This window comes from Tubulanus polymorphus, chromosome 3 (assembly GCF_964204645.1).
Source record: "Tubulanus polymorphus chromosome 3, tnTubPoly1.2, whole genome shotgun sequence".
NCBI classification, from domain to species: domain Eukaryota; kingdom Metazoa; phylum Nemertea; class Palaeonemertea; order Tubulaniformes; family Tubulanidae; genus Tubulanus; species Tubulanus polymorphus.
This window is the reverse complement of record NC_134027.1, coordinates 4,966,953-4,982,785: the sequence shown is the minus strand read 5'-3', so window position 1 is coordinate 4,982,785 and position 15,833 is coordinate 4,966,953. Positions and strand designations below refer to the sequence as shown.

The 15,833-nt window shown below is 37.7% G+C and overlaps 1 long non-coding RNA gene across 1 annotated transcript; it reads left to right on the top strand.

Moving 5' to 3' along the window:
• The first annotated feature begins 4,597 nt into the window (after positions 1 to 4,597).
• On the top strand, positions 4,598 to 5,130 carry LOC141901209 (uncharacterized). The gene is made up of 3 exons (XR_012618816.1): positions 4,598 to 4,695; positions 4,882 to 4,998; positions 5,081 to 5,130. It is a non-coding gene; the product is annotated as an uncharacterized LOC141901209 (long non-coding RNA).
• The last annotated feature ends 10,703 nt before the right edge of the window (positions 5,131 to 15,833 follow it).

Genomic DNA, 15,833 nt, shown 5'->3' with positions numbered 1-15,833 from the left:
AAATGGCTTATTAAAGATAAAAATACAAGATAATTGAATAAGCCGATTTCTACTACTTTTCTACTTCTATTTATACTGAATATGTCTTCAGGACGTCACATCTCTTCTACTCAATTCTCACAGATGAGACACATGCGAATTCTAACCGGGGATGAATTTCCATGATGAGTTTCTATACACCCAGCTTCGCACGATACGCCTAGGATTGTGGTATGGACAAGTTGCGAGGATGTTTAAAACACATATAGCATACCATGACCAAATCTATTAGGTTTTAAATTATGTAGCCCTAGAAATCAATCAAAGACAATAGAAATCAGTCAATTACTAATACATTTCTAACCCTTACGTAGCTCTCGCAGGAACCGTTAAACCTAAATGGATCTGCAACATCCTATAGATCGGGAGTTTCCATGGATACGCAGAGCATATCCACCCCGGACGTTGTGGTTGTATTGGTTTTGAAAGGTGCAGGTATGAAAACTTAATAGTCAATTGTGGAATTGAACGCAGGATGCCTAGTAAGCCTAATCGCAGTGTAATGGTATATGTTTGAAATTCGTCCGGGTAAGACGCGAATCGCGAAATCATGAATTTTGGAAAGACCTTTAAAACGATAGTACTAGGATTATGTGCATTGCTTTTCGTGCACAACTGCGGTAAGTTGAATACTCGTTGTCATTTCTGAAACTTCCAGCGATAGAAATATGAAACAAGAAAAACTGAAATTTTTCGAAAAAAGCTTAAGACTCGAAGAGATCAAATCGATTGATAACGACGTTAAATGTTCAGCGGTAACCATAATTCTGGTTGTCAATTCCACGCAAATGGTATAGGAAAAGAGGGCTATAGATAATCATCAACCTTAGAGAGAGGAAACTTATTCAACGTAATGCGCTGTTTATGTCTCAGTAACATTCTTTGAAGGGAGTCGAAGGAGACATGTTGATTAAATAAATAATATCTATATTATTCATTAGTTTATCCTTCCATTTGCGCAATATCAATATATGTTCATATATATGCTACAGTTAACGTGGCTGGACACTCATGATAAATCATGTATGGCTTCCCGCGACGGTTTGACACTCGAAGGCTTACCCCAGATCACTTCCAATATTATTGTTTTCAATGAATATTCACTGTTCAAAATAAAGGACCAATTATAGTATTGCTAAACTTGCAAGTCAAACTGGTCAAAATAATTCAAGATCAACTAATTTTGATCGTAGTGCGATTTGTATCTATTTAGAACGGATCCTGAATGTTGTCATTACGTATCCAGATGACACGTACGAATCAATTTTGTAAATAGAATTGTGACACGACGATAGTTTTCTAAAATTCATAGCAAATGTTACAGATAAATAGAAAATGAATTTTTGAAAATGATGAAACATAGGAGTAGATGATGTAATGTATTTAAGTTTTTCTTCAATTGTATCATATGGTGGCATTTTTAGTGGTGCTTTGTTCAGAGACGTGCGAAATCCAGTATGAAGGAAAATGTCCAAATATCGGTTGTACATGTCCTGATGAAACCACATTATGCGATACTTGCTGGAAACCGTGTATAAGGTATATATATATATATTATATATATACACAATGTAAAAAATACATTTTGTTTGTTTCTTGTTGATGTTGCTGAGATTGAAAAACTTTCCATCTTACTAAAAATAAAACATAAGCAAAAGTTGATGAAATTCATTTATTTTTCTTAAGAACTGAATCTGTGATTTGTGAACATGGAGTTTGTAAGGGTAAGGCATGCGTCTGTGATGATCAATGTTGGTCCGGTACCGCTTGTAATATATCAGGTTTGTAAGCTTTCTTGGTCCTGAAACCGCTAGGAAAAGTGCTAATTACAATCATTAATGCGGTTTAAAAGTCGGTTAATTACTTTAAGAAAATATGTCAATTACAATACATGATAAAATAGTGCCACGAGATTCCGTTTTTGCTTTTATAGAAAATAAACATCGACCGAAATTTGAGAAATCTACGCATACAATACTTGTTGATCAGAAGAATGATTACACGTATAGCGGATTAATGGTCGTCGATTCTGATAGCAATACTTGTGACACAGAAAAACACGAATGCATCTGTGCTGCACCATATTTCAGTATCCGTTCAGGAAACGAAGGCGCCAATTTTGAAATAAATGCAACGACTGGCGTTTTGAAGTATTTGCCGGGGGATTTCAACACCAAGTCGGCCTTCTTAGAAATCGGGGTCCGAAATAAACTGGATTCCGAAGATACTGATTTGGCAACTGTGATCGTTAAATTTGAAGGCGAATTCGATCGAATATCCCGTTATGGCATGGCAAACAGAGCAGTGGGAAGAAAACTTCTATCAATCGATGAATCTTCGCTCCAAGATTATTTGGCACATGACGCAAACATACCGCATCACCGATCAAAACGGTCAATAAACGTACGTATATATATATGTGTTGTATGTGTATCTCAAATATGTACCTATTTTACATTTCTATCTATAGAATACGAAACACAATGCTACAACCGATGTATGTATGACTGACAACACACAATATCGGATATTGGAGTAATATGAATATCTGAAAAATATCAAGTGAGGCAATAATTCCCAACAGGAAATTTTTACCGCACAAACTTTCGCGTATCGTTGACCTGGAGGAGGACCGTGTTTCTGGAATAAATATGTGTAGCAAACAACAATCGAAATAGATACCATACGTAAATGTAACATGTAGTCAAATTACAACTGGATTGCCACTAATTGTTTTGCAGTTAGCAATTTCCATTAGAATGCTCGAGAAAACTCCTTCAATGAATGAATTATGCAAACGACCGATACATTAATATTATGAGCCTTCACTATATATATTATATATATTTGCAGACATATGAAATGAGTCCCATTGCAGCATCAAGTATTGTCGTCATTTGTGAAAATATCACGCACAATCTTCCGAAGTAATTTCTATATCACTATCCACTGCAGCTACGAATGATGAAATGCTCATGGTTATTACTATAATTCATTGTTGTCATCGATATCGTATTTATTCTAATAATATTCAGTCGATTTATCATACAATCGCAAGTTATTGAGTTTGAATTTAAGGTAAATATTGTCTAGTAGACGAAGCCACCATCGTCAAGAACATTATCGTGCTTGTACTGCTAGTTGGGTTGAGGGAGGTGGAGACGTTGCCGCGATCTTCCTCTCGCAACCAATGGTTTCAGCTAAACAGGTCGAACTCCCATTCATAAAATATTCATCTGTTTTTGCAAGGTTCTTTTTCCGAAAGCTGCGTGTGGTATCTATTTTGTGGTCTCTTATTGTAGAAATATGAACGATTTTGTTTGACTATCTGATGAATTGAAAATAAAATTTGACATAACATCAAATATATGTTTATATATTCCAAAGGTTATACCAACATCGCCGGAATTCTCGTTAACAAAAACTGGCAATACTTTAAACAAGGTTACAGCACAGACCGGTGACGTGTTGACGTTTGAATTGACGATAGCTATGCCTGTGATGGAAACAGCTATGACCGTCGCCATATTCACACCATCAATGAACAGTGAACGGATATTCTCTCTCTGCAAGCCGGTAGTGACGTCAATTGGATCAAATTTCGAATCCCCGAATATGACCAGTATTGGATTCGTCATGTCGTCTTCTTTTGGTGACTCCGTGGTACGGTTAGATGGTTTATGATTCTAATGTTCTATTTATATAATTACTTCTTTTGCCGTTGTATCATTCGATAACTTCACTCAAAGCTCGAGTTAGGTATACGTGATTATAGCGGGATGCACAATTCATAAGATTTATAAACACGCGTATGTAAAGATTGATAACAGACTGATTGACCAGAAACTGGATCTTGTTCTTTGGTGAATTCATAGACACCGATGTCTCAGTTGACTTGAACCACCAATAAAGACAATGATCATTTACATATGATATTTTGATGTTTGATCTTTATTCGTCAAAGAATTACATCACTCGTATGACATTCGTATCTACATATAATGATTATACAATCACGTATATCTTGGGCTAACTTAATTCATCAATAAAACGAATAATTGCTATGATAATCTTAATGAAATCAAAGGGATTTTGAAAAATATGTATCTCTGATTGCCATATGATAATAGCTGTGCGTTACTCCACCAATTTAGTACGACGATGCCATCATGCACATAGCAAGCGTGAAAAACATTGGGACGGATTCAGCACAAATATCAAGCAGTTCGATTAAAATGAAATTCAGTGTTACGGTTTTAAAACCAACTTCCACAAATTCGTCAACTTACTGGGTGAGTGCGGGAACCAATTTCGATGAACAGAAGAAAGTATGGGTCACCCAGTACCAATTCAATTACACCGACTATAATCCTGTAAGTCTACATAAGCCTTAATCAATCAATCCATCAGAATTACTTGTACTACTCACCGAATAATATAGATATGTGAATGCATTTTTGTGAATACAGGAACCTTCAAGTACTGCGAAGAAATACAACTTCAGCGGTCCGGATTCGTTGGGTATTGGAGAGACTGGCGTTTGGACATTGGAATTGACACTGTTCGATCTGTATAATACAGTTCTCGTAGAATTCTACACCCCATCAAATAACACCGAAGTGATCAGATTGTGCAAAGTTCATGTCGACTCATTAGGTAATGAATTATTTCAAAATCTTTAGTGTTTGGCTAGATTGATTTGCAAACACAATCTCCAACTTGATTTGAAAGTGGCTTTTGGTGTTCGGTATCGGTTCTGTGAAATCCAGCAATAAAACAATAATACTATATACTTAGAAAACCACTACATTGTCAGAAGTATTTTTGTGTCGTTTTTCGCAGGACAGAATTATGGCTGCATGGCTTCTGAGGGAGTTTACACCACAAAAGAAGAATTCAACAGTTCAGTTGGTTATCAGATGGTTTCTAAAATCAACCTGGGTACTGTTGTGAATACAGGTAATTACTCATTTTAATCTATCATTTAACTCCACGAACCTCATATTTCTGAATTGATATAAACGAATTTATTTAACATAAGGTTATCCAAATGACACTAGTGATGCTGGAAATACGATAGTGATAGAGGCAGCCTACACGCTGAACAATAGTTCATCTGTTTCCAATAATAGTGACTACAAAGTCGGTGTTGGGGTTCTAATTGACAACACATTGATTTTCACATCACGCAAGACTTTCACGACTGTCGAGAAAAACTGGGATAACCTGGTAAATATCTCCTGCAGGAAAATTAGGTTTAAATTAATAGAAGTTAGTAATTCGAAATTTCGACTTCGCAACCAGAATCTACTGATCTTGTATTTTCATTCATAGGCAAATCAGCCTGTCATCGATGCCCAAACTGTGATCGAAAACGTAACCATCGGAGGTAGGACGGCATTCCTCCTAAATCTAACTCTGCCAGCTGGTTCTACCCACAGATATACGATAGAAGTTGCCATGCCGTTTAACGGCTCTGCAGTTATGTCACTGATAAGTGCTAAATATCGTCATATAGGCCATAACTATCCGTGCTTGGGCAACGGTACTAAAATCAACGTGACTCAGGTAAATTCGGTTTGTCTACTAACAGTCAGACTCTGGTTCAATAACTTTCCTAACTAATAATGAACGCTGATTTTGTGTTTAGGATGGCAGTGTGAATGTCGATTATCTTAAGTGGGATTTAGGACTCGTTTCTAATGTCAACCGCAAATCTGGACCAGATGATAATACCATACAGATTGAATTTGTAGCTAAACTTTTAAATCATTCTTTGGTGTCGAGCGACAGTCAACATTGGGTAACTTTCGGAGTCCGTTACAATAGTGGTTATTACATCTGGGTCGGTCAAAATAGAATAACAGCGAAGGAGGGAGACGCATATACTATAAAGGTAATACGTAAAGAATTGCTTTTCAAGACAGATGTTTGATTTATACAGACGCATATACGTACTTTAAAGGTACCACATATTCCTGGAAGTGTCCGTTGAAAATATATTTGTAAAAGATTCCTTTTCAAAACAGGGGCGGGCGCAGGAAAATGCTGTTAGCGCTAACCGTGGTTAGGCGAAAATCCGATTTTGTGCGGCCCCTTAGCTGGTTAGCCTAACCGTGGATAAGCCACTAACCGCGGTTAGGCTTACAGAGATGTAGATTTACGTCAAATAAGAGATGAATTCTTCAAACCTTCTTATTTACCTCTCTAATCTACTTTTTAAATTGTTTTCTACAGTCGCCAAAATTCAATTTAAGGACTCTAATGGCTGACGATGCCTTACCCGTGAATGGCAGCGCCGCTTATTTCTTCGATATTTATATACCTCCCGTCACCATCTACAATATCGAAAAGATCGAACTTGCTACCCCTTACGTTGACCTGAAACCTTTATTGACAATATGCAATGTAAGCATTGTCCATCAAGGGAGATACATCCTGACGGATGACGTCAATATTGTAATGAAGTCCTCGAATTTCGATGCGGAATACGATCGTGCAAATATTGCACTTGGACTCGTGAGTAATATCGGTAAGCAGAGGTTTTTTCAGACTATGCAGTTTAAGTTTTATCTGTTATATTTTCATTATGGAAAGTTTGTTCCGCTTTAGGATTATGGGACATATTTTCGATAAGGGAAGAAAGCACTCTACGATTCCTTGTCGAAGTCAGCTTACCAAGAGCAGTTTCAACTAATAACTCAACAGAGAATAATACAAGCCCCCTTTATTTGGCCGCTGGGGTAAAATATTTGACTTCCAGACTTTGGATTGGTCATAGCCGAATGACGCAAGATCTTAACCAACAAGGCCAAAAACCGGCAAGTGTCCAATTTAACAAGTTGTAGAATGTAATATGTTGTGGTAATTCAAAGCTCGTGACTAAATAAGAATCTATTTAATGATATGGCATGGTAATAAGCTTGTTGATAAGAAAAGATGATGGTCGAATTTCTGTTTGCAGGACGAAAAGAAGCCGAATTTCTCGTCCACAAAAACAACCGTGGATAGTGTTACTAATATCGGTGGTGTAGTGGCCTACCGCACAAGGCTAGATTTTGCAGAACGTAGTGTGATACCAACTAAAGTGTCTGGTGTTACTGGCAATGTTACCGTACAGATCTGCCGCATTGCCATCTCTACACGTGGTAAAAACTTTATCTGCATTGATCCTCTAGCCATCTACAAATCTTTAACCAATGACACGCATATCGCCATTGGGGAACTTGATATGGGCAACCTTACAAATATTGGTACGTAAAAATGATTACCACTCAAGTACAACAGCGGAGTATGAAAATTGAATTTTGAGATTTCAGAATTATGTGATTGTTTTAGTTCTCGATCCATTTGCGGTGCGTCACAGCTCAACCGATAATCAAATAGATATCGATGTGGCAGCACAGATTCGTTCCGGGCAATCCGTACAAGACATGTCTAAACATTATTTTGCAACTGTCGTCAGCCTGGGGAATGAGACTACTGTTACCAACCACGAAATAACGGCCAAAACCGGTCAAGTAGGCACCTCGGTAAAGGAATTCTTCAGGATTTTCCACCTTTCATTAAATCTTCAATTGTTGCCAATTTTTAGATATGCTTTTCGCCGATTTGTATTTTAGACAACTCAGAAGACAAGATTTTTTACTTTGTCAGACTTGAATACAACCAGTACATACATAGCTGAGGGGGGAAGTGCTGTTATCGTAATGGAAATTTTCGTCCCTCCAAAAACTATAGCTACACTGAAGGTGGACGTCGTAGCACCTGACAGCGGCAAACTGGATGTATGCAGCGTTAACGTTGTGACCGCTGGCTGGAATTTACCGTGTGTTTACGATCCAACTACGTCGAAAACGTACTTTAAACCAACTTCAAGTACTAAATATAATAGGGGTCGTCTGAATCTTGGTGATGTTTCAAACATGGATAAAAGCGTCATTTTTGACGAATACGAACCAAAAAATAAGGCAAGTATAAAATCTGGTGCAATTTTCGTCACTGGATTGGTAAGATTTTCATCTGACTATACTTGTCTCCCTCGAATCCCTATCTCAACTGGACGCTCCATCTCCAAAAAGAGTTCTCAAGGCGTGAACCCCGTTGGACCCAAGTCCCTGCAGGCTCCGGAGAAGTGCAGGAAGATATGGCAGATTTTTATAGGTTCCGTGTTTTAGGGTAGAAACGATTAGATTTCTAATCATCGCTTTCTGTACATTTTCTCAATAGGTGGATTTAAGAGGTGTAACTTGACTAATAATCAATCGTGGTTTCAGATAAGGGTTGAATCAGTGATTGAATTACCGAGTGACGTTGCTTTCTCGGATGGAATTACTTTCGTGGTTTCTATGTCCCTTATGGTGGAAAATACTGAGTTGTTTATTGGCACAGCCGAATTCATCGGCAAAACATCTCCAAATCTACCTAACGAGGTAAGGAAATACCATAAGAAAACGCTATATATGTTACGTTTATATAGTATGCTTGATTCATAAGGATACATGATCGTATCTATGGATTAATGAGAGATCTTGATTTTGCTCCTTTTGATTCTCAGAGTGACATGGCCCCAACATTTTCTGTGACACCAATCTGCACTGGTAGTCCCGTTGGGATTGGCCAGAAGGCGACCTGGATGGTGCGAGTAATTTTCCCTGAAATGACTTCAAGCGTCAGTGTTGAAGTTACCCTCCCGGTGGATAGTCAATTGGCTCGATTGACAGTTTCTAACGTGACGATGATCAACTACGGAAAAAATCTCAATCGATGTCGCAGAACAGACGAAATAACCCCTAATTTCACACCAGTTGGTTTATCGACACAGATGAAAGCCGTATCTGTCAGTTCAGGTGTAATTACAAATACAGGTAAGGTGAATCTCATTAAACCGAAACTTCACCATCTTCTTACGTGCGATTCGTCCACGAAAAAAATCATTTGCTGAGGAATTTAGTTCAAGAAAACCATCCAATTCCATATGGTGAGGCGGTCTTCATTATATGCCTAATGCTTTCTTTGATGGTAGATAATTGATATAACATATGATATAATATGAATATATCGGAATGACTTAAATTTCAAGGAATATATAATCGCTACCAATGGGAAACGCCAAAAGAACTAAACAACATCTGGTGGTTCAACTTTGACGTACAGGTTGCGGACCATTCTTTGAACGTCGACAAAGCTACTGTACCCTTCGATGTAAAACTTACAGATGGAAGCAATGTCGTTGCGACAAGTAGCCAGTCTCTAATAATATCGAGGACAGGCGCGGAGATACCCATACTCGATGTGTATCTATGGGTGATAAACAATGATGATAAACTTTATTACTCCGGGTAGGTGTTTTATCTTTACCTCCGCGAAGGTCAGTGATGCTAATAAGAGATCAGGGGATCTCGTGCATCATCTATCGAGGAGGGGTCAAAATGTATAACCATCTCAGTAATTTCTGGAAGTATATCTGGATGATAAAACCAAGAAATGTTCATATTTTTGATCGAGTTCAGTACGCTTATTGTTTTACATTATGAATACATGACAAAATGCATTTTAGTGATGTAATTGAACTATCTGGATGTGTCAACCACTCAGCACTGTCAAGTCGCCATGCTGAATCAACCAAGGTATTCATACGAATTCCGTATCACTCTGATGTACTGTCAGACGACACTTCAAATCATTGTCAGCGACAGATGACAGTTCTACCTGACCGTGCTGGAGTCGAAATAAGCGTAAGAACATTTTTACTCGTACATTTCTAAAAAAAGCTCCTTTTGATTAAATCAGATTAACAATCCCTCATTTTCGTTTTTTTTCAGTACGCAGCAAGTACCTTCTTTTTCACGAATAACTGTACATTCAATGTTTCACTAGTCATAAATCCAAATAGAACCATTCCAATGGAATCTGGAAATCTGACCGGTGTGATACCTATAGAAGCAACATATAAATTAGGAACTACCTTTTATAGAACTCCGATTTCAACGGTGTCATTTACGGTCATTATGCCTGGTAAGTCTAATCGTTTTGAAAACACCCTAGATTTTGCTTACACCATACGTGTTGTAAGCGGTTTCTGGAGATCTCAGCTTAACACCTCTTTCGTATAATCTAAAAGTGTGCATTTTGACATTTAGACTGTTCGGACCCACTTGGCATGCAAGACCTTACAATAAATGACTGCCAAATAACCTCATCATCAAATGCAGGCTCCTCTAAACCATGGTTTGGTAGATATGGTGCGAATACTGGCGGCTGGCAATCTGCGCCCAGACCACCGCCTTTCTTTGGTGACGAATTTATTCAGGTATTCCTTCTAATAGATAACATCATAGCACCGCGGAATAATGAATCTGTTTAATTAGACAGTGCTTTTTATTTTAGATTTATTTCGGTAACAAAACTCGCATTTCCAAGATACGTATCCAACCAGATTCGAATGACTATTCGAATTACATCAAAACCTTCACACTATCCTACAGCGATGAAGGTATATTGTGGTGGCCTTTGGCTGACGACTCAACACCGGATACACCCAAGGTATTGTTAAAAACTTCTTGGATTCTTTTACCTGAATGAAGTAATTGAAATGTCTTGACTATGACTTACCTATGACTTTTAGGTGTTCAGTGTATCTTTCGATAATTCTACTAACGCAGAGAGATATGCCGATGTACTCTTGGAAAGTAAAGCTATAGAAGCCAGATATATTCGTCTCATACCCAAGTCTAATCGCGATAACCTCAAAATATTCACTCTAAGAATGGAGCTGTTCGGCTGTTCATTGACCTCGGACATTTCCCAATCAGGTAAGAATCAATCCGCGCGTTCATTAAATAAAAGCGTTCGTATGTGAGAAAGTTTTATCCTATCAACTTTTGTGAATAGCATATAGGTATGACACAGGTAATATTAGTTTTGATAATGCAGTGTTTGTAAACCTATGCTTCTAGATGTTTGCTCAAGCAGCGATACACAAACAGAGAATATCACATCTTATGAACGAGGATACCTTTTCAACCCAAGAGACAGTACTATCTATGTCTGTATGGTGAACGACGTGGAGTAAGCTTCTTCGATTTTTGTGAGAAATCTATTACATATAGCTTCTAATTTGATGATTGTGGCAAGGTTTCTTTTAAACTTGTTTTCACGTTTCTTCAGGAATACGTATGTTTCATGCTCATTTACTTCGGATTTCGGAGTCAGTTGGACTGGTGAGTTATTTTTAAGTCACTTGATTTACTATCACAGGCTCCTTTTTAAAAGCAATGTTAAGTTTCTCGTGATATATCCATGAACGAAATTTGTCTATCTTATATTGTGTCGATCATGTATTATTGAATATCTTGTTATTCTTTTGCTTACAGCGGTCGATGACAATATACGCAACATCAACTTCCTGGACAACGTTACTTCACAACTATTCGGATTGGCGCGTAACAGACGAACACGAATGCGCAGTGATGACGGTGGTGATAATTGGTTTTCGATTTCAGATGATGAGTATAGACAAATATCTGCTGATTTATCCCAATTAAAAAACGCCATCGTCGTCCCTTTCGAAGATTGGGGTACGAAAACACCAGGCGATGCCTCGCTTGCAAGCTACAGGCTGGATATAAATTCTTCGTTTAAAATAGGAGGTGAGACTTGAGATGCTCGTCCGCTATATTCATATGCACCATAAGGGGCTTTTATGATGATGATCAGTGCTTTGAAATACTCTATTGTAACAGTTGCTTAATCCCCCAAGGCAATATTAGGTTGTATCATAATATACAATAAATTCATCATCTCCCTAAAAGGCATAACAAGCTCATCTTTGTGGAAGAAAGAGAACTGCATGCGATGTTTTGCCCATAGCAATTTGCATCTTCACTAATCATGATAACTGATATTTTTTACAGTGGCACAAAAAGGGTTGTATGTATGGAAACAGCCCGATAACCAATGGGTTATGGTTGGTTCATGGACTGAGGAAACATAACTGCTGTTAAACTATGATCAAGTTATTTATGTAAATCTATGATGGGTCTTTCGAATATTTCCTTATTACATTTTGTGCATATAAAGGGAGAAGGAAACAAACGAAAATGTCTCGATTGAATGTTCGAAATGGTTACAATATGGTGGATGTTTAACGTAGCATCCGAGCAAGCAAATAACACCATCATCATATAATGTAAAACTGTACAGATGATTTCACGGGTTTTTCTTAAATAAGCGTTTAACATCATTTTTCTGCAAAGTTATTACTTCAATGTAAAATGTATTTTCGCGTATATATGTAAAATAATCAGACAATATATTTCCGTCCACACATTTTGTTTTGTTATTCAAGAAGCACTATGGTTTACTTATTATTAGTCTTTGCATCAGAATAAATCTCTACGTAAACGTTAATTCATCGTAATCGTTTTATTTCTGCATCGATTTCATTTAAACGATTGTCGTCGTGGCTTGGGCGCTTTCTCATGTCTTCTGCTTGGCGCGTGACGTATGTTTCCCTGGTGATGGGAATATTGTCCCGATGGCGTGGTTGTACATAGCGGTTTGGGTTAAAACGGACTGATTTCCGAAACACTACTGAATTAATTAATATGCAGAAACAAGCAACGAAGCTCCCGGGCATTTGAATCATCCGTGAATATTGCGGTATACACATATTGCTAATTGATGAAAAAGACCACCGATCAAATTAAAGATAAAAGATTTAAAGGCCCCCGCACACGAGCGAATTTTGCGTACGCAGTTTTCGGCTCGTGTGCGGGGCCTTATGAGTTCAAGAATGTATTCGATCAAAACATTAGAATGACGCGACGTTTCGAACTCTCACTAAAGCTCATCGTCAGGTGTGGAAACAAAAATGTCATGTCATTTTAATTTGTTGATTGAATACATTTTGATACTAAAACTTTTAAATCTGTATATAGTGGGATTTCATCTTACTATCTGTTCTCCACGCCAGAGTTTGGCTATTCTACCACCGATCAAAATCGACGTTATTACGTGTGAAATTCCAGCCTGTTAAGTGCTGGTTTGTATTTTTCCCTTCCCATAGAGTTAGTAAAATGGATCCAAGGTTTGGATGGCAAATGTTTCGTTTGAAACAACGAAAATCTATTGAAATATACGGATTGTGTACTACGTATGTGACAGTACTGATAGCCTAACGTCCCGTGTGAAGTGTTTAAATGATGTAAATTACCCTTCAACCTCAATCGCATGCTAATGGCGGACGAACGCGTATCGTTACCTTGGAAACAGCGTCAGGAAACTGCTTTACGTCGGACAATAGACTTGACGAACAAACATCGCAGGATCCCGTTCCGCTGTGCACAGTTGAATTTCAACGCAATTTAAAGGATCAAAATCTAGCGGAAGATCACAAAATATAGAGAAGGTAAATCATGAAATTTTCGATCATTTTCTTATCAGATAATTTGATTTTATTCAAGCTTACACTGAGTCTGCGTGTACGATTCAAATGTTATCACATTTGTACCAATTAATAATTCATATTAACTCATATTACTTACGCGCATTCCCGAACATTTAGTGACGTGTATCGTCGAAGAGTAGTTCAAATCAAAAACGGATAATTCAAATCGAAAGAAATCGCGGTTTCACATTAAAGCGGTTTATTATGGTATAATCAGACATTGGATTGGTGAAATGGTCTGGGGGTATCATAATTGCATTGAAGCATCATGTGGTTGCCTTAACGTGTCTAAGCTATAACTGACTGGGTATCGAGTTTTATGCAATCGATATCCTAATATAGGTGGCTTATTAACATCACCGAGGCATACTTCGCAAACTGTATAAATGTCCACGTATTTCTAGTATCATTCCTGAACATGTTTTAATTGTTTTTTTCTAACTTCTGATAGATTTATTGCGTTAAAGCGACAGTAAAAACTGCGCATGCGTTTTTCATCATGCGACAATCACGATAAATCAAATTCTCTTCTGCTACTGTTGTAATATCATTGGTGTATTTGGCAGCTCAAAGAGTAGAATAGATTTCTTTCAGGTTGCCACTAGAGAAATGTAAAAATGAACCCCGAGCAAATCGGATTAGTGTTCTTAGTTGGCGGTGTTTTAGTGGCGCTAGTCCTTGCAGGTATGTAATATCAGAAACACGAAAGGTTAAACTCGATCATGTTACGCCCACTACAGTTAGGTATAGGAATACATACTCGTGTCGAGCTTTTTTTCTGGGGGGGGGCAGTTCTTTTTCAAGAAAAGGTCGGTTTTTCACCGTGAAAGGGGGGAGGGGCACTTTCCGAATTTCGAAAATCTTGACCCAAACTTTTGACACTGACTTTTTGAAGGGTACTGAAATTGGAACTAACTTACGATGGTTTTAGGCTGTAGCCAACTTCATTTCTCACAAGATTAAATATACAAGAAGTTATTTGGTTATCTTGGAATGACGAAAGATCTATCTATCTATGTATACGATACAGTGCTTTCGACTATATGGCGAATCGATATAAAATGAAATGTCATCGTTTTTATATGAGTATAATAATTAGCAGACTGGAATTAGAATTGTCACATGTATCCATAGAAACAGGACCTGCTTCATCAATTATCAATGGCTCCGAGACACGGCTGAAATGAAAAAGTTTAATTTTCTATCCCAGTAAATTCTAAAAAAAATATCTCATTATTAACGATGAAATATTCAATTAGATCCAGATTTGATGGAGAAAGAGATTTGATTGTTAATAATTCATTATCATTTTATATGTATTTTCCAATATTTTGGAAATGACAATTTCATCATTCATTTCCATCTCTTGTAGGTGGCTTTTCAAGATGTGAGAAAAGGTAATGTGTTTTATTACTCAAGGGAGGTCGTTGATTTTCTTTTCAACCCCTAATTATTAACTTTTAAAACCCTACCTACATCTTGCTTACAGAAGTTGATGATACGTTCAAATCTTGTAAACCTTTTCGCTGTTTCCATTGAAATAGATGTATCATACATGTTATACATTTTTCACATGATATCAAACACTGTGTGCTAGTACAATTAAGATGTAAAATATAAACTTTGAAAAAAAAGACAAGCGTCGGTCTGTCTAGAAACCTTTCAAGCAAAAACCTAGTAATATTGATTGCAATTGGAACGCGCCGCACAGGCGCAGCTCCGTCACCATGACGATACAGCCCGAAGTGAAGACCCGCCATTGATAGCCGACTCTACGAGGCAATTTGAAATACGCTATTGATATTTTGTTTTTCAAGACTTTTAATTGCGATATGGTGTGTCTCACGTGGAACGCTAGCTTCCCCAAATGCAATATATATTCAATTCAAGACAAATTACGCAAAAGACTTAAGATTTTCTCTCCTATAACCCAACACGTTTTTGCTCAAAAGCCCAACGCACACGATGCAGAGAAACACGGAAGTAGGAGACAGCAATATATTTCCGGGCGTTTCTGTGTTTCACTGTCCTAGCGTCCTGCGCGTCAGACTAAGCTCATGTTGATTTACCACCTGACAAAATCGTCGTAAGAACAGCATTAGTACACACGTGACCACTCATTGCCGATTCATTTGTCGCACTCGGGTCGACAACGACGAGTCTGAAAGTCATGTGACACATAACTCGTCGCAGATTAACTTCGACGATCTGATCTGAAAATAAGAACTTGTTCTATCCTTGCGATTCGACTTACGATCGATCAATTCGTCACGGTCGTAAGTAGACATATGTCGGAACAGTTCCCGATTAAAGAATTGCAAACTCGTTTAGATCCGACGATCTG